Raw genomic sequence first — 19061 nt, 5'->3', positions numbered from 1 at the left:
TACGTCAACACTCCCACTCACGTGTGGCTCCTTTAGGACTAAACGTGGACCGAAAGTGAGCTGCAATTTAATTGCGCCAGCCGGGTCTTGAACTCAAGACCTCTTGGCTCTGATACCATGTAGAAATGCATGCTCTAGTCAATGTAACCAAAAGACCGATCTGATGAAAAAGACTAGGCAACACATTATACGTCGACAGAATCGATCCTCACCAGCTGCCACGACGACGATGAAGGGGAGTATGCCGTGGTGGGCAGGGTTTTCCTGGTGGAATCCGAGGGGGAGCTCTACATGGTAAACCTGCTGATGGACGAGGCCGACCTGAACAAGTACACGGGCTTGAGCGTCTACGTGATGAAATTCGAGAGGACGCGGTGGCGCAGGGTGGGTGATCTCGGCGGCCGCGCATTCGTCATGGCGCCGGTGTACGTTGGCGCCTCATGCGAGGCCGGCCGGCTGAGAGGCGACTGCGTGTACGTGGTGCACCCAATGTCGAGGGAGCTGCAGGTTTTCGACGTCAAGGACGGGAGCATGGAGACGCAGAGGCTTCACGAAGCTCCCTTCTCGAATAAAGCATTTTGGCTGCTTCCTACTAGCTGCTAAATAAATAGGGAAATACCCTTTGGCTCCTGCATGCATATACACCCTATATAAGGATTTTTTTTTAAATAATTAACAAAAAGTCAAAATAGTTCAAAAGTATTTTTAGATTAAACTTGACTTACTTGTGCATTAGTATATAAATTTTCACAAAAAAAACGTTGACTTCACAGGAAAAAGGACAAAAATTATTTGATATTATAGGTCATTATTCATGCTATTTTGACCGAAAATTTGTCTTTTTTCAAAAGAAGTCAAAGAGGAATTTTCTTTTTGTGAAACTTTTCTCACTAGTACAATGAAAGGTCAAGTTTATTTCAAACATATTTTCAGAATTTTTTGACTTTTTGTTGAATTGCTATTTTTTCCCATATATATGTACCTAGGAACCAAACGTTCCCCTCTTTGCTAAATATCCAAGTTATTTTTAGTTATGCCCTGACCTATATGCCTGTTAGTATCATCACCTTGCCATTCCCACGCTACGTACATCCATGATTAACCCAGAATAAATACTTCAGAAAGATTGCATGTTCTCAGATCTACTATATGTTTTTCTTGGACAATCTATGGGTCCCTTAAGAGAACAAAAGGAAATTCTTTTCCTTTTTTTAGAAAAACAGGGATTGCATCATGGCTCCATTCATTGAAAGAAGGCATTAACCAGGTCCACAATTCACATTTATGGGCTCTAAAGTTGTTTGTCATCAACAACCAACAACTGCACAAAAGAAATCTAACATTGCTTCTCGATTTTGGTGACATATGCATATGTCCGATGCTTCCCTTGTTTTGGCGCTTCCGTACAATGTCCCACCAAAACTATTTTTTACAAATTTTAAAAGACCCCAATATAGCTGTCGAACGTCAGCTTGGGCGGGGACGGAGCTATGAGGTGGGCCTATTGCTGCTACCCTAGAATTCCGGCAAACTGCCACCGTTTTCGCTATATATTCAGGTGCCGGCGCTTTTTAGGGTTGCCGTCCGACAAACCCCCAACCCTCCTCCGCCGTGAACATTCTCCCTCCAGCAAGAAATCATCTCCCCTCTGGCAGTCATTCCGGCGGCTCTGACACCGGATCTCTCCGGCGATGTCATGTGCAGGTGCAGGGCGTGGCGGCGGAGACGGTTTCGGTCGTCGCAGGGGCTTCGGGTGCCGCGGTGGAGGCGGCTTCGTCGCCCGCAAGCGCTGGAACGACGACAAGGCCGACGGCTCTGGCCTCCGCCCTCCCATGTCGAATAGACAATGGGCAGTGGCGCGCAAGCGCGACACCAAGTCCCGCAGCGCCGGAGCAAGCTCGCGTGTGTGGAAGACCTTCCGGCGCTGCGGGCGGCTCTTCGGCCCGACGATCCGGTGGCAATGCGCGGCCGAGCGGGCGTGGTTTGCGGCAAGGACCGCCGCCGACACCGGAGATGCGGCCGCGGCTACACTGCTGCTGGCGCTCTGGGAGGAGTACCAACTCCAAACCCGGCTCTCAGGTTCGCTGATCTATACGGTTCACAGCACGGAGGAAAGCCGCTGCCCTCAAGGTCATCTCCAGCGACGAGGACGACGAGGGCGACGACAGCAACTCCAACGCATAGAACCCCGATGATGTTTAATTAGAAGTAGACCCCCGTGTATGAACTACTTTAATTTCAGGTTTTACTATGTTTAATTATGGAGCTCTTTTACTATACCCCAAATGAATAGACACCGTTCATTTTCCTCAATCCAACGGTTTGCGCGATCTGGTACTCCAGCATCAGTCCCTCGGAGCACTAACCGGGAAACAGGTGGAGTACCTCCGTTTGAGGGGCAAAAGGGTAATCCCCAGCTTTATTTATGATTTTTTCTTGTGATGTGAGGAGTATTTCAGTATTTTCTTTTTCTTTTCTGTTTTCTCCCGGCTGGAAATGAACGACGTAACCTAAACACATTGCCCTAACCCTAGTAGCCTTCCTGCTCGTCCCCTCGTATCCACCTGCGGCGGCGGCCTCTGCCCAGCCCAAAAAGCGGCCAACGGCGCAGGGTGCGCCTCGCCTTCTCCACCTCCGGCGACATCATCTGCAATAGCGGCCATAGCAGCCATAGTTGGCGAGGCACACGCGGCGTGGCGCGGATCGGCGCCCATGTCGGCCGGCGTTGGTGAGGCGCACACCTCCCGGCTCGTCCCCTACTCCTCCATCTCCGCTCGTCGAGCAGGTGCTCTATCTAGGGCGTGCCCCACATACGGGTAGTAGAGCCGGCCGGAGAGGGGATTTGTACTGTACCCAGGCGCTGACTGTACGTGTGGGTGGTCGATAAACTGGGTTTTTCTGTCCAGATGTCGGCTGAATACGTCGTAAGATCAGTGAGACCTTCCCATTATCTTTGGTACTTGCTTTTGCTTTTCTCTGCATTGGTTCAGGACATATATATGAATGGACACCACTAGGCATCAAGTATGGAGAAGAGAAAATTATGCAGTGATGGAGTACATGATCATGAATAAGCAAACCAGCTGACAAACTGTTCTGGATCAAATCAGTTACTCTGAAATAGATTATAATGTTGTGTTCTCGTAAAGATACCATGTGACACAATTTTCTCTAACATGAACTTCTGGCAATGTTTCAAAATATGTTTTGTCCATCATTTTTTAGTTCTAATGGATATGTGTCCATCATTTTTTCGAATTTATGTTCTTATTCCATCCTACATGGCCTAGATTTAATTATAACAATAGTTTGGGTAATTGAGATTATTGGAAACCAAAAAAAGGTGTCACATTGTTCCTTGTACATGATAGATCTACATGTCCTAGCTTAATTCAGAAGAGTTTTGTAAACAGCAATTATTGGAAACAAAAAAACACTTGAATCTATGTTCGTTATCCACCCTTGTATTGTTCCCTATACAACATGGAGATGTACACGTCCTAGTTTTAAGTAAGAAAAGTTTGGGTGATGATGATTGACTAACGTGAACCTTGATTCTTTCATCAGGTTGTGGACTTGTGGCGATCCTAGCGATGCCATTGAAGATTTATTTTTATGAAAGAATTTTTTCATTCGGTTGTGGCGATGCCATTGTAGATTTTCTTTTATGTAGGGAAATAGCTGGATTTCTCCATCAATGTCCAAGTAACACATTGACGACAGATGAATATGGAGTGTTGTTGCTACGCTGTCGGACGAATGTTGTGCAAATCCCAGTTTTATTGTGCGGATGTTTTTTCCATAACATATAATGCCATCTGAAACGCCATCCACAATCGTATAAAACCGTACCTATTTCTGAACTAAACAAAGCAATTGTTCTTGTAAACAAATAAAAAAACATATATCTTCATTGGTACAGTATGATTTGACCACAAATATCACACTGAGTCGTTCAGACTAACAACTAAGCCTTTCCAGTCCACTTTGAGTAATTCGGATCCACACGTACAAATATGAGTCTTCTGGTCCGAATGTACCACTGCAAGGTTGGTATCTAGACACATAAGTAGAAGTATGAGTCGTTTTCCCGTCATGTATCACTATGAGTCATCCGGACCCACACATAGAACTTTCGAGTTAACAAGGCCCATAAGCTGGAGTTGTTTGGCCCTGCAGGTACCACTTCAAGTCATCTAGCCCTAGAAGTACTAGTATGAATCCCGAACATAGAAGTACAACTCCGAGTCATCTGGGCCCACAACAAGTACGAGCATGAGTTGTTATACCTCATATGTACAATTTTGAGTCATAGGGATCTACAAGTGTCAGTACGACTCTTCTAGCACCACAAGTACCGCTCCGAATCATCTGGTCCCCCATAAGTACTAGCATGAGTCTTTTTTTTGTATGAATTACTAGCATGAGTCTTCCAAACCCGTAGGTACCACTCCGAGTTATCGGGACCAATAGGTACCTCTCTGAGACGTCCAGATGAGATATATACACAAAATTATGTTTTTTCAAACTTGTAAATGCCTTTAACAAAAAAAAACTTGGGTGTGTTCTTTTTTTTTGAGATTAAGTTGGGTGTGTTCAGAAAGATAATTTGACGTACCTGTCATTAGCCTTTTCTTTAGTACAACCTTTTATTTCTCCAAGGTTCGTCCCCCTGTGGCTTCACAAAGGAAAAAAAAGGAACTGGTTTGAGAGTTTCACTTATACGCTCCACGTTCTAGGCTCATGCAACATTAGTTTTATTTTCTCTCCTAAATAAATCTCAGCTATTTCCCGTAAAAAGAAATCTCAGCTATAAATGAACGAGACCCACCAATATGGCCTGCACCATGCCCATAAAAATCGGATCTACTAAACAGATTGCCCGAGTTTCATTTTTTGGGAAAGTATCCCCTAATTTGGTACGGAAAGCCCGAAACGTCCATATCTCCATCGTCCCACACCCAAAAAATCGGATATATACTAAACAGATGGAGCGTATTGGGCAATGGGCTGCGTGTGCGTCCAAAAGTCAAAAATCACCCCTCGATGCCCTTTGGGAAATGACTTTGTTACCCCTCCGTGCGAACGGCCAGGTCTGCATGGTACTCCCTGATGTGGTTTTGGAGTACCAGGGTACCGTAAAAGAGCTCTTATTATGTTGTATGAACTACGTGTGGAACTCGGGCGAACTACGGCTATGTATGACTATGTTTAATTATGGCGCGAACTGCTAGCTTTCAAAATCGTGTTGAATTTCGATCCAAATGCGGGACCTGTTCTATCTCCATGTGTTTCGTCCCGTAAATTTTGTTTACGGGAGCCCTTATACACGTTTTGTGGGACAAGCGGTTGCAGGATCTACAAGAATTGCTCCCACGGTTAGGGAGGGCCAGAACCACTAATATACAATTATTTATTCCCAAAATGTAATATTAGTACCCCTAACAATGTAATTTTTACCAATGCTGGCCCGGGCCATGGCCCCAGCTCGCCCCCACTGCCTCCGTCACTGAGCCTGGGGTGCGGGGGGAGCGAGCTATTGGTTCGCTCGAGACCAGTGGCGACTCTACATGACAAAATTTTCTTGCCACAATAGAAAATAAAGTTTCTGGCTAACTTGAGATTTTGACTTATGTTTGTAATGTGGAATAGAAAGAAGATGTGTTCAATGCATTTTGCATTTGCCCTCTGGCTGTTGCGTTTTGGTGTGCCATGCATGAAGAATTTCATATGACGAGGGTCGAAGAAGTCGTGGGCACCGCGCTGATTGGCTGCTCACATTTTTGCGCAACTGTGATATAAATGAGCAACTCTCACTATTGATGACACTTTGGAGAATATGTCATGTATGCAACGAGATCACACATCAGAAGGGGCCACCACGGATAGATGCTTCACAACGCTTTATATCTAGCTACATCTACTCCCTCTTATGCTTACAAAAATCCCCCATGGGAGACATTGGCCGAGGGAAGATGATTCTCGCTCGCTACAACGCTGCACACGAGAAGGAGAAGAAAATTCCATTCTAGATCATCACGCGACCTCCTGATTACCGAATCCGACCTCCAACTGGATAGAACACAAGCTCAATGTAACTAGGGCCTTTGATGTGGGCGTAGAGGCGGGAGGGGACGGCATGGTTCTCCGAGATGAAGAAGGCTTGCTCGTGTTCTCTTCATGTCGGTTGTTGCACACACTTGTACAAGCCCTGTGGAAGCTGAGCTCTTGGCCTGTATGGAGAATATAGCCCTTGCTCACGAGTGGTGTTCGAAGCCATTTATTGTCAAAACAGATTCGGAGGTAGCTGCCAAAGCGATGATACAACGGGAGGCGCCAGACCCAGATATTAGGGCTTATACAATGCTAGGTGCTTGGAAAAATAAACCAAACTTTTCTGAAACACCAGTGCATATTTCACATGAAAGACACCTAGTTAAGTGTCTACCCTCTACAAATAAGCACCGGTGCTCAAAGAACCACCGATTTATTTCTCTAAGCACCCCCTCTATGCGTCTTGCATTGTACAAGGCATTATTGTTTTGGCAGTGCGGAGGTCATGTAAGAGTGTGCCTCATTGTCTCGCTCAGCTAGGGTACAGGAATGTATCCGGTGCACTGGATGCCATAGAATAATTTAAAAAATCTGAAAAGAAATCTAGCACGCTAACACAACATCAATGTATGATGTCATAAAATTTCGTATAGAAATTTGAAATATTTTTTGAGATATAAAAATGACAAATTTGACAATAGTGTGATAATGGTCCAAATCTAAAGCCCAAGTTATGTTATGTACTATTCAGTGTTGAATTTATCATTTTTACTTTTCGAGTTATGTTTCGAATTTTGACTTAAAATTTTGTGATAAGCTACATTGATGTTGTGTGAGTGTGCTAAATATTTTTCAGAATTTTTTTAACATTTAAAAAACACAATGTGAGTTCGGTGCACCGGCGGCACCTCAAACTCTGGTGCACCAGATATTTTCCCGCTAGGGCAACACACCATGCGAACTGCCGTGTGGCTTTGGTAAGGTCCAAGTGAGACTGATTTGCTGTACAAGAACGATTCTAATCCCTTGGATTAAGCAATGAAATCTCTTTTCTCGCAAAAATAAAAACTCTAAAACTCGGAAAACTTGATAGAGTTGCACTTGTTCTCACGATGAATGCAAGTTTGTAAACCATGGACAAAGAAAGCTCGTGTTATCCATTTAACAACAAATGAAGCAAGAGTAGCTAGCTAGGTTGAAATTTGAAACCCACAATCATTGAGTAAGTTGGTGGAATCTTCTCACCTGCATGCACAGTAGTCCGCATGTGAGGAGGTTAGGCGGTAGGTACGCCCGGTGCACACTGCATACTTGCGCAGTTATATATTCGCTCGCGAGCATAATAAAGAAAAAGAGAGTAGGATGACTGAGAAAGAAGCCATGAGCGTGCGGGGTTACGCCGGTACGCCGGGTTCTGGCTGACCGACCGCACGCTCAAGTTCGTCGGCGCGTCGCACGCGCGCTTCAGGCTGAGGCCCACCGACGTGCTACTCGTGAGCTTCCCCAAGACCGGTACCACCTGGCTCAAGGCACTCGGCTTCTCCGCGCTCAACCGTGGCGCCCACCCGCCGTCCGTCGGGGCCGACCACCCGCTCCAGCGCATCAGCCCCCATGACCTCGTCGGCTTCCTCGAGCTCGCTGGGGAAGACGATGATGGTCTGATCTACGAGGGGATCCCTTCTCCGCGTTTGCTTGCCGCCCACCTGCCCTACTCCCTGCTGCCCCACGGCATCACGGACGGCTCCGGCGGCCGGATCGTGTACGTCTGCCGGGACCCCAAGGACACGCTTGTCTCCTTCTGGCACTTCCACGAGAAAACCACGGCGACGCTGCAGCGGATGGCCGACGACGGCGGCGCGTCGTCCGCCATGCCGACGTTCGAGGAGGCGTTCGAGCTCTTCTGAAGGGTCAGAGCATCGCGGGGCCACAGTGGCGCCACGCGCTCGAGTACTGGGAGGCGAGCCGTCTGAGCCCCGATCAGGTGCTGTTCCTCAGGTACGAGGACATGCTGCGTGACCCGGAGGGAAGCCTGAGGAAGATGGCGGTGTTCATGGGGTGCCCCTTCTCTCCGGAGGAGGAGGAGGCCGGGGTGGTGCGCGACATCGTGGACCTCTGTAGCTTGGGGACGCTGAAGGGGCTTGAGGTCAACAGGAGCGGGCGCACGATGCTGGGGCTCAAGAACGAGGCCTTCTTCAGGAACGTCACGGTGGGGGATTGGAGCAGCTGCATGACGCCGGCCATGGCGGCGCGGCTGGACGGGATCGTGGCCGAGGCGCTGGAGGGCTCCATGCTCACCTTTGGCGCTACCTCCATGGATTAAGCCTACGTTACTTACCCACATGCATGGTCAAATCGTTGAATTTATGTATTTTTCATGTTTTTTTTTGAAACAGAGAGCACTATCTCCGATTTCCATTATCACAAACCAAGTGTTCAATACAAACTACTAGAGGTGGACTATTCGATGATTACAGCCATTTTTTCAGCACGTTGCACCACCCTGGGAGATCGCAAGATGAGATTAAAGTCATCTGCCCCAAGCCAGCCCGCAAAAGAAGTCGCCCTGGCGTATTTTTCATGTTTTTTAGAAAAAGAGGATGACCCTCAGCCTCTGCGTCTGGGCGATGCATACGGTCACTTTATTAATTATTCTCACAAGACCTTACAAAGTAATATAACAGTAAGACTAAAGCCGCCGTCTAATCATCTCTATCCAGCTGATGAAGGGGCGCAGATAGCCTGGGCCTTACCAAACAGATATCGCTGCCAAACCTATCATCTAAGACCTGAGGACCCATCCAGGACGCCTGCCGGGCATGGGACTCACCGGTCCGGCGTGCACTCAGATGCCGCCGCCGCCAACTGCCAACGCTCCATCTTCAGAACTGTCCTGATGCATCAACCTTGCTCGGTCTAGCTAACGTCGACGCCACCACGGCGCCAAACGGCACCTCCTCCCTGCGCGCAAACAGCTGAGCACGTCGCGGTCGCCACTGATACACCTCAGCGCCATGCTGCCAGGTATCACCAGCCGACACAGCTTGAAGTCCTTGGAAGATCTGTCGTGCGTAGCACCTGCCGACCAGGCATGACAAGGCGTAGCACCTGTCGGTCAGGCATGACTTGACATCACCACCGAAGCTCCGTGCAAGACGAAGCCGCTCCACCTCCTGCCTCTGACTCCAGCGCTGCTCCGCAAACGATGCTCTCAAGAGAGAAACGGCACCGCAGTGCCGCCATCGTCCGATCTGGAACACCAGATCCTAGGGTTTCCCCCGGAGCAGCACGAGTGGGTCGACAATAGTTACACGACGATGCCTTCATCAAGGTAACGGCGAGAACGCCGCCATCGCCTGCCGTCAGCTCGGTTTTCACCGGCAACCATGTCTCCCCTACTCGCAGCCGGGACAAGATGATGGATCTCGAGATCCGATCACCAAGCCTCTGGCCGGCCATCTCGGGAAGAAGATGACCACCACGTCCACCAGTGTCACCACGCCGGGCACGCATCGCCGCCGGCACCCCCATGGTGCCTAGTGGCCGACAAGCCCCGACGATTCCCCTTGCCAGCCGCCATGGCCCAGACCCCGACACCACCAGATCTAGATCGAATCGGGGTCCAGGGCCCCAAGCCGCAACCGCCGCGGAGGCAGCACCACTGGACGGACCCGAGCCCTCTAGCCCGCCGCCGAGTCATCGCCGGAGCTTCGCCGCGCCACGCCGCCAAGCCGCCGCCGGGATAACTCGTGCCGCCACTAGAGAAGCCGCAGCCGCCGCGCGTTGGAGAGGCCTCAAGCCGCAGCAGCCCCGCCGCCAGGCAGGGGCGCCGCCACCCAGCACGCCCTCCGCCGTGCCGCTGGGCCCCGCCCAGCCCAGCGCCGTCCCGCGCCGGACACCAACCGCGAGGAGAGGGGCAAGATCCCCGCCGCCACCAACGCCGGCCGGTCTTTGCCCGGCGGCGCTGTGCGGTGGCGGCGGGGGGAGAAGTCGACGAGGGAGGACGAGGGGCGGCGGCTAGGGTTTCCCCCGAGGACGCTCGCGGGAGCGGCTCGGGGGTCGGAGGTGAAAGAGGAAGTACCCCTGACGGAGAAACTTTACGATCTCGTGGCCGCGTATTTTTCATGTGATTGCCAAATTTCTCGCCTCCAACTGATTGCTGGCATGCCACATGCCAGCGAGTTCAAGCCTTATCCCTGGCCATCACTTCAATTTTTTCCTCAGCAACATCCCTTTCTTCCTAATCACCTTCGCTTGAAGTTGGAGAGACACATGGAGGCCAGATAGCGGATTGATAGTGTACCCTGGCACCGTACGCTGGTTTCTTTTAGCCGGTCGATCAGGTATGGACGTCAGGGATCGAACCTGGTAGCTTCGTCGCACTGATAGGTACTGAGACAACATCGAGTTTGTGTCAAATTACATGGGCACAACATCGACTTCCCTGGTTTTACACTAGGTTTTTTTTCTTTCTCCATTTTCTTCTGTTTTATTGTTTTTTCTTCTTTTTTCTCGTTTTTCTTTTGTTTGTTTTCTTTTTTATTCTCCCTTTTTTCAATCGTTTTCATTTGTTTCTTTCGTTTTTAATGCTTTTTTCGTTTTCTTTTGTTTCTGTTCTTTTTTTCTTCTCTGATTTTTTGTTTTGTTTTCATTCTTTTTTTCATTATTTCTGCATTTGTTTCTTTGATTTTATTTTTATTTTTTCTTTGGTTTATTTTGTTTTTTTTGGTTTTCATGTTTTTTTGGTTTTATTTGTTTATTTTTTTTCATTTTACATTTCGTGTATATGTCAACAATATTTTCTAATACATGTTTAACATTTTTCTAATACAAATTTAATATTTTTTAATACATGATCAACATATTTTTGCATTATACTAGTTTGCCAGATAAAAAATGCCCTAGTTACCAAAAACATTTGTGTCAACTTGCAATGATATTTGGAGTTTAGAAAAAGTTTGCACTCGACTACTTTGCAAGATAAAAAATGCCCTAATTACCATAAATATTGTGTCTGCTTGCAATGATATTCTGGTGGTTGCTATTCTGGTGCGCTGTTCCTATGTGGCCTTAGCACGACGACTTTTCGACTGTCTACTACAACAAGTTGTGCCCGACTCCGGCGAGGGAGGGGCGATGACGGCGGCGCGCCTTCGGCTCGCTTCAGTGCTTGTAGTCGTCGCTAGGTGGTCTACGAATCATGATGTAATTTTTATTATTTCTGGTGTTCGTTGTACTACCATTATTAAAGATGAATAGATCGGAAGTTTTTTGGAAAAAAAAAGAAATTGCCCGATAAAAAATGCCCTAGTTACCAAAAAAATTGCGCCTACTTTCCATGATGTTCGAGAAATAAAAAAAAGGTTTGCATTGGACTAGTTTGCTAAGATAAAAAAAATGACCTAGTTGTCAGTATAATTGTGCCTACTTGCCATGATGTTCCAGATTAAAGAAGTCTACATTTTTATGGGTTTTGCCACAAAGAAAAAACAGTCTACATTTTTATGGGTTTTTCCACAAAGAAAAAACACCTAGCTGTAACTATAAATCTCTCCTACTTGCCATGCATTTACACAAAAAGCCTAGTTGGACCGTAAAAATTGTTGTAAATGTTGCAACTACCTCTATTAAACTTGGCAGCCAGGTGTTGTATATGTGACAACTACACCCTGCCTAAAACAGGGCAACTAAACCTGCTTAAACATGGCAACCATGTGCGAATTGCGATACATCCCACCCGCAAAAAAAGAAAGAAAAAAAGAATTGCGATACATCCCGACGACTATGCTTGATTAAACACGATAACCATGTGTTATGAAAACTGGCAACCCACCGCCTTGTCTAGGATAGCAAGCATATTTGTGGAAACTACGGGTTTACAAGCATGCTGAAGTTATGTGAAAAATTAATCTGACAACCACTCAATGGTTAACATGGTAAAAATGGTAAAAATAGTGAAGCATATTTTTTTTGGAAAAACTTTTAATCTATTCATCTTCAATCATGGCAGTACAACGAACACCAGAAATGAAAATTACATCCAGATCCGTAGACCACCTAGCGACGACTACAAGCACCGAAGCGAGCCGAAGGCGCGCCGCCGTCATCGCCCCTCCATCACCGGAGCCAGGCACAACTTGTTGCAGTAGACAGTCGGGAAGTCGTCGTGCTAAGGCCCCATAGGACAAGCACCCCAGAACAGCAACCGCCGCCGATGAAAAATAACGTAGATCGTCATCTCACAAGCGAAGAAGCAGAAACTAGCAACTTTTGAGCATCCATGCTTGTATTATTTCTGAAGTTGTGATTTAAACACATGTTTTGAATCTCTTTGCTACTCCTAATGAACTACATGCAGTGCCACAATACACATGTTCTAAATTCTTAATAGGTTTAGTTTACCTTGTTTTTTTGACTTTTTCTTATCAGTGAAAAGTCAGCCAATCGGAGCATGCCACGTGCTTTTGTGGGGGGACATGGGCGTGTAAGGGTCAGGGTGAACCTAGCATTTAGTTTGTGATCTGGGGACATTCTTTCTGCCCGCACATGGGATGCATGCCGGCGTGTTTCATTTTTCTTTTTGAGAAAGCCGGCGTGTTTGATTGGTCACATCGTTTTTGTCTGTTTGCTGTTTTGCTTGTGGCCGGCTGCATGGCCCCGTGGTTCGTGGGCCGGCTACTGCATGTGCGTCTGCATGTCGCCGTAATTGATTCAACTGCAATTTTTTTTCTGTTGCATGCCGTTTGAGTTTTTGCTCTTGCGTGTCCATCCACGTGTTGCATGGATAGTCTGGTCATCATACGATGTTACTCCCTCCGTTTCAAAATTCTTGTCTTATATTTATCTAAATACGAATATATTAAGTCACATTTTAGTATTAGATACATCCGTTTTTACGTTATTCGGTACTTCTGTTTAGAGGTTGACGTGTGTTGGGCTTTCAGGCGGTGCCGCCCTTGCCTCACGTCTAGAAACCAATTTTCTGGATCGTTCTATCCTTGAGGTTGATTTGCTTTACGTCTCTTGTTCCTCGGAGACGCTATATAGGTGGCTCTCCTCATTGGTTTTCTTTGCCTTACGGACTGCTGCCATGGTTCGTCCTGCCTCTGCCCGGAGCCGGAGAGCGACCTGGGTCACCCAGGCCGCCATCCTGGGGTTCGAGCAGCCGTCATTAATTGGGTGTGTAATGGCCGGAGCCGAGCTGCTGCTCAAGGTTATCGTGCGTTAATGAGAGACGATGCCGTTGGTGGCCAACTGTCCGATGTTCACTCATTGCGTCGGCGTCGCCATGCAGTTAGTTCGTCATCCTGTCTGCCATGTAGTTACTGGTTGGTTTGGTCTATCTGCTTGCTTCTCTCTTGATTTTTTTTTCCCTTCCTGTATGATTATTGAGTGTTTACGTGTTTGTGTGCTTGATCTTTTTAGGGGTTGGGTCTACATCTCTATAATGATTCGTCTGCCGATGGTTTGTATATTCAGGCGGCCACAACCTCGGCGCCCCGGCTACAACGAAAGCGGCTGTGGCGGGGGTGGAACGGACGATGCTCCTGCTGCGCGTGGAGGTGGCTCATGCATCTGGTGCGCCTGTAGGGGCGGCGGTATTGAACTCTTGATGGTGCACATGGCATACGTCGTGAGGCGAAGCAGCCTGGGGGCGAGAGGTCGCCCGCTCAATGGTGCCTGCGTGGCTGCGTGCAGGTTTCCTGTGATCCGTCTTGGGTGCTGGAGCTATCACGCCGCCGCCACTCTAGTCGTTGCCTCCGGCCGTTGCGAAGCTCCGCTCCTCGCAAGTCCTGCGGAGACAACTGTTGTCTCGCGGCTCTCGCCCCGTTTACCTGTCGGAGCCGATCCGGTTCTTAGAGAGAGAAGGTAGCGGGGCTCATGATGCCAAGGTCCACGGTCTACCTCGGTCAAGGTTGTGCTCGAGGGCGGGAGCTGGCGGTGCGCTGGGGAAACGGCGGAATGAGATTGGATAGGCAAGATCCGGATAGGAGGAATCTCCGCTGCTTCCCGGGGTCGCCGTCGTGGCCGTGCCGCCGTGTGCTCCACGGCCTGGAGTATGCCGTCGTCACGGACTCAAACGACCATTGCCCGGGCGATTCTTTGCTGTTCGCGGCGTGGTCGGTCGCCGCGACACTCAACTTTGCGGATTCGACGTCCGGTATCCGCTATCGGGCTCTACGCCGGCGACCATGAGGCGGCGGGGCATTCGCCGGGCCCTGGGCATGCTGGCGCACGCGTTCTCGCCGACTAATGGGCGATTCTACCTGAACGCATTGGAGGCGTGGGTGCTCAGCGGCTTCGTGTTGCGCGCGTTGCTGGACGCGGCCGTCGATTAGGGATCGGTGGCGGGTGCACAAGATGGACGACCTGCTCGGGTTTGGCTACTCAGTGGAGAATGACAATCATGCGTGGATGCGCCTGACTATGACGTCGCGGGAGCTGACCAACGACGACGTCGTCACGGGACCCAGAGCCTGTACGAGAGCATCTCAAACTTCAAGGTCGTCGCGCCGCCGGCGACGAGCTGCAGGGAAATCCACAGCGGGTCTGCGGGCTTGGCTGGCGTAGCGCGCACAAGCGTTTGTGTGGGTAGTTGCTCATCGATGGACGACCTTTTTTTCCGAACTTTGTGAGCATTTAAACACTGGTCACTAGGTGTGGAAGATAGGGTATACTGTAGCCGGGCAGCACCGAGGCACGAGCTCTGCTCATGAGCACCGCGCCACCACCACCACGGCCGCCGCCCCGGAATCCAAGACCTTGACATTGAGTCCTCCGAGCCCCACCGCTACCCCCTTGACACCTTGACAATATATAGACGTTACTTTGGATTCGCTCGCGACCCTCCTGCGTCCCCCCACGGGCGGCCAGGAGGGAACCCTAGCCGCCGCCGCCGCCGGGGCGCCCCCTCCTCCTCTCCTCCCTCCCTCGCCGCTGCCGGGGGGCGCAGCCGGGCGAAGCGCGGCTGGCGCCGGCTGCGGCGGGGAGATCTCGTCCTCTCGCGCGGGGCCCTGATGCGGGACGGGCGACCAGGCTGGGGTGCGGCGTTGGCGGCGGGCGCTGCGGCGTGGCGGGGAGCCGGAGCTGTGTGGCGACGGCATCTTGCTGGCTGCGCGACGGGCGTCGTGGTGGCGGAGCGTGCTGGGCGGCCGGTGGCGGCGGATGGTGCGGGTCAACGCAGCTCCGCCAGATCTATCTGCGTCGCGACGCGGGCGGCGGGCGGCGAGGACTGCGGACAGCGCCGTGGGGTGCGGCGGTGGTTGTCCGTGGCAGCGGTGTGGCCTCGGCTGGTGTCCGGGGCGGTGGTGCGTGCTTGGCGGCGGCGGCCCCGTCCAGCACCATTCTGGTCTGGCGGGCATGTGGGCGTCGGGCGGCGCGGGGGCGGGCTGCGACCTGGTGTGGTCGTGGCCATGTCCGTGGACCTCGCCGGCGCGCTAGCTGCTGCTGATGGCGGCGGCGGTGGTGGCAGGTTGATTGCGGCGGCGGCCAGATTTTCCTGGCGTCGGCCGTCTGTAGGCTACCTGTATCGGCCTTCGACCCCTCTCCTCGGCGTCCGTTCGCTTCTCTCACCGGAGGGCTAGCCTTCTCCCGGCTGCGGTCCATCATCCGTCTCGCACCCGGTGACGTAGGACCGAGCTGGTCTCGCGTCCGGCAGCAGGACCGGCTCGTCTCGCGCCCGGCAGTAGGACTGCGCTCGTCTCGTGCCCGACAGCAGGACCGGCCCGTCTCGCGTCCGGCGGCAGGACTACGCTCGTCTCGCGCCCGATGTAGCAGGACGGCTCGATGGAGGCTTGTTGTGGCCGGCCTATTGGGTCTCGGCGTTGGGACCGACCAGGGGTGTGAAAGGCAGATCCTTTCCGCCCGTCTCTACGGTGGGGGTAGCGGTGGGGCTCGGAGGACTCGGTGTCAAGGTCTTGGATTCCGGGGCGGCGGTCCTGATGGTGGTGGCGCGGTGCTCATGGGCAGAGCTCGTGCCTCGGTGCTGCCCGGCTACCACGGCCATGTGGGCGGCGTGGTAGCCGGGTGTGGCGTTCGGTGGCGGTGAATGTTGGCCGGAGTGAAAACCTCTCTATCTTCGGATGGACTGGCGACGGCGAAGATCGCTCCCTTCTTGAAGGCGTCGTCGCTCTGATCCTCGGATCGGGCGGTGGCGACGCTCCGGTGCCGTATCCTTCCTGAAGGCACCGCCTTGGAGCCCACAGTTCGTCATATACGGCTTCACTTCTTCGGATGAAGCCCCCGGCGGCTCTTGTAGTGCTAGGGTGTGTGTTGCTGCGCTCAACGCCTATGTATCCTGCCTTGGGTGCGTGTGTGTGTTTGTGATGGGTGTGTGCGGTTGTACCGGGCACTGTGGATCTTTGCTTTATATATAAAGCGGGACGAAAGCCTTTTTGAGTATATACGTTACTTTTACATGTATATAGCAAATCATACTTGAATAGATACTAGAAGCTTTTCAAAGAAAATATGATACACAGCAAAAATAAAATGATACTCTGAGTTCACTAAGCGATTCATTCCTTCTAGATTTCCTGGGCGATCTCTTCTTTCCTCGACGATTTTCTTATTTACTCCATCGGGTGAATGCGCAGAGAGAGGGAGAGTTCCCGTGTATGCGAGCTCTTACGTAGGGTAGGGAATTCAGGCTATAAACGGCGCGGAGTGACAGGTGGAGGCGGCGCCCGGTCGCCGCTGTCGAGCTCCTGCCGACGGCGACGAGCTCCTCTTGCGAGCCCATAGAGATCCTGTCGGCGGCGGCAAGCTCCTCCTTCACGGCCGTCGAGCTCCTGAGCGGGCGGTCACAGGCGCCGGTGCACATCAAGAAGTGTTCGATAAAATGTTCATCTGTAACTTAAGGGTCAACACAAAAACAACTCAATTCCATATCAGCCCAGATGAGTGGGCCTAACATGTCATAATTGGGTTTAATTTTTTGCTAATCAGGCATTTAGTCGACGTGGTAGTTTTTAGTTAAAGGTTACAGAAAAAGTGGTAGTTTTGGCACAAATTTGTAAAGTGGTAGTTTATAGACACGGTTTAATAAATTGTGGTAGTTTTTTTTTAAATACTCCCAGTCAGCTGCATGCAAACTACCTCCATCTATTCGTCCGATCCATGCAAACCAGGATGGTAAATCAGTCCTAAATTAACTTAACGGGTCAATTCTTTCCTTTGTACTTTCTCTGTCGTAAAATAAGTACCTTAACTTTATACTAAATTTAATATAAAGATATATTAAAGTTGAGACACTTATTTTCGAACGGAGGGAGTATATCTTTTATTTTTGCTAAGCCTTTCCTTGGGCCCTTCCTTACGCGTAGAGTAAAAAAAAGAGAGGAAGTACAAGCTAACAAGAAAAATAATTTACGACATGGCTTATGTGATAAGCTATAAAAAACCAGAAAATAATTTTGTCCTTGGGGTTCGGTTCGCAGGGAGTATTGAGGGTCAGTAATTAACCGCTTTACACGAGAAATGCTGGGAGGTTAACACAAATCTAGGGAAGAAAGTGGACGCATGGACTGGCTTAGACCAAACTTTGAAAATCGTTCCTCTTACCATCCTCAATTTGTAGAAATTGTAAAATTACCACATACATGGAGTTTACAAGAAATATGCAGTGCTTTCGATTTAAAGAAATATGCAACGCCTTTGATTTAAAAAGTACATCAGTTGGATCCACAGTTTTTTGAACTTACTTGGCTCAACATGGATGTACTAATCCCATCTAACAATTTCTGAGACATTATACTACTCCATATACCCACCACACCGGCCCATACCATCCGATAGTACCATGTACCAGGCTTAAACCACCTCAGGATCACCTTCAAGAATTGTATTTCTCTAAATGTACCATCTACTGCCTTAACTTTACAATAAAATAATTGACTAAATTTATTATTTTTTGTAAACCTAGATATATGACTATTAGCAGAAAAATAACTAGAAAACATCCATACACATCAATAAACATATTATTCACACAAGTACACTATTATATAACCAGATGATCTTTAAGACTATATTCACTTATACACAAACAAACACAAACCAGATGACAAAGTTAAGATATCATTTCAAATTAGTTCCAATCAGCCTTTGCGATAGCATATCTACATGCCTTTCTATCATCCCATTTCGTAGTTCAACACTATAAGGTATATTATGCATCAAAGAAAATCGTTATTTTCCCAATTTAGACCCTCCATTTCAAATTAGCCATCTAACCAAGTGAACATATGATTCTCTCCACAACTTCCTATGTGTATTCCCGTCAAATATAACACATCGGTCCGATCAACTATATCTTCTATCAAATCAAACATGTTCTCATCCTATACGAGTACCTTCACACTACAAATGTACTTTCACAATACAAATGTAACAACTCCTATATTTCCCCTCACCAAGACGTCTATTTTTCGAAAGCGAGTTTTCTTTTACCAATAGTGTTCGGATTATCCACAGAGTGACCTCTTCATTCAACATACCCCATATCTGCGATCCTCAAAACATAACAATCAGCACAACTATTAAGACAAGGGGAAAAAGTTATTGTACAATCCACAAGTAAAATTAATCTACCTTTATTTTCTCCGTCTCCAATCATTGGCAACGCCCAACTATGTTGCCCATCCATATTTTCCATTACATGAGCAAAAAATAGGATTTACACACATAACATATCGATGGGGTGCGGCGTGCCGCCGCACGGGCTGAGCTAGTCTGTTGCTACTATGAGTGAAAATCTCTTCTATGAACTGCATGTAGTACCACAAAGAAAACAATCTGAATCTTCTTGCTACTCTGAATGAACAGCCTGCAGTGCCACAAAACACATGTTTCCTAACTCTGATGCTACTCTGAATGAATTGCGTGCAGTGCTATGGCAAGTAGGAAACTGGCAGGAGAAGAATGACTACCAGTAGGAAACTAGGCAGGATGATATGGACCTGGCTCTCGGTCAAGCACGCCGTTGGCACAGCCAGACACTACCACGAGCA

General features: G+C 49.2%; 1 pseudogene; it reads left to right on the top strand.

Moving 5' to 3' along the window:
* Positions 1–1691: 1691 nt before the first annotated feature.
* LOC109777037 (cytosolic sulfotransferase 5-like) lies at positions 1692–8374 on the top strand (annotated as a pseudogene).
* The last annotated feature ends 10687 nt before the right edge of the window (positions 8375–19061 follow it).

This window comes from Aegilops tauschii, chromosome 2, assembly GCF_002575655.3.
Source record: "Aegilops tauschii subsp. strangulata cultivar AL8/78 chromosome 2, Aet v6.0, whole genome shotgun sequence".
Classification (NCBI taxonomy): Eukaryota; Viridiplantae; Streptophyta; class Magnoliopsida; order Poales; family Poaceae; genus Aegilops; species Aegilops tauschii.
This window is presented reverse-complemented; position numbering and strand designations above follow the sequence as displayed.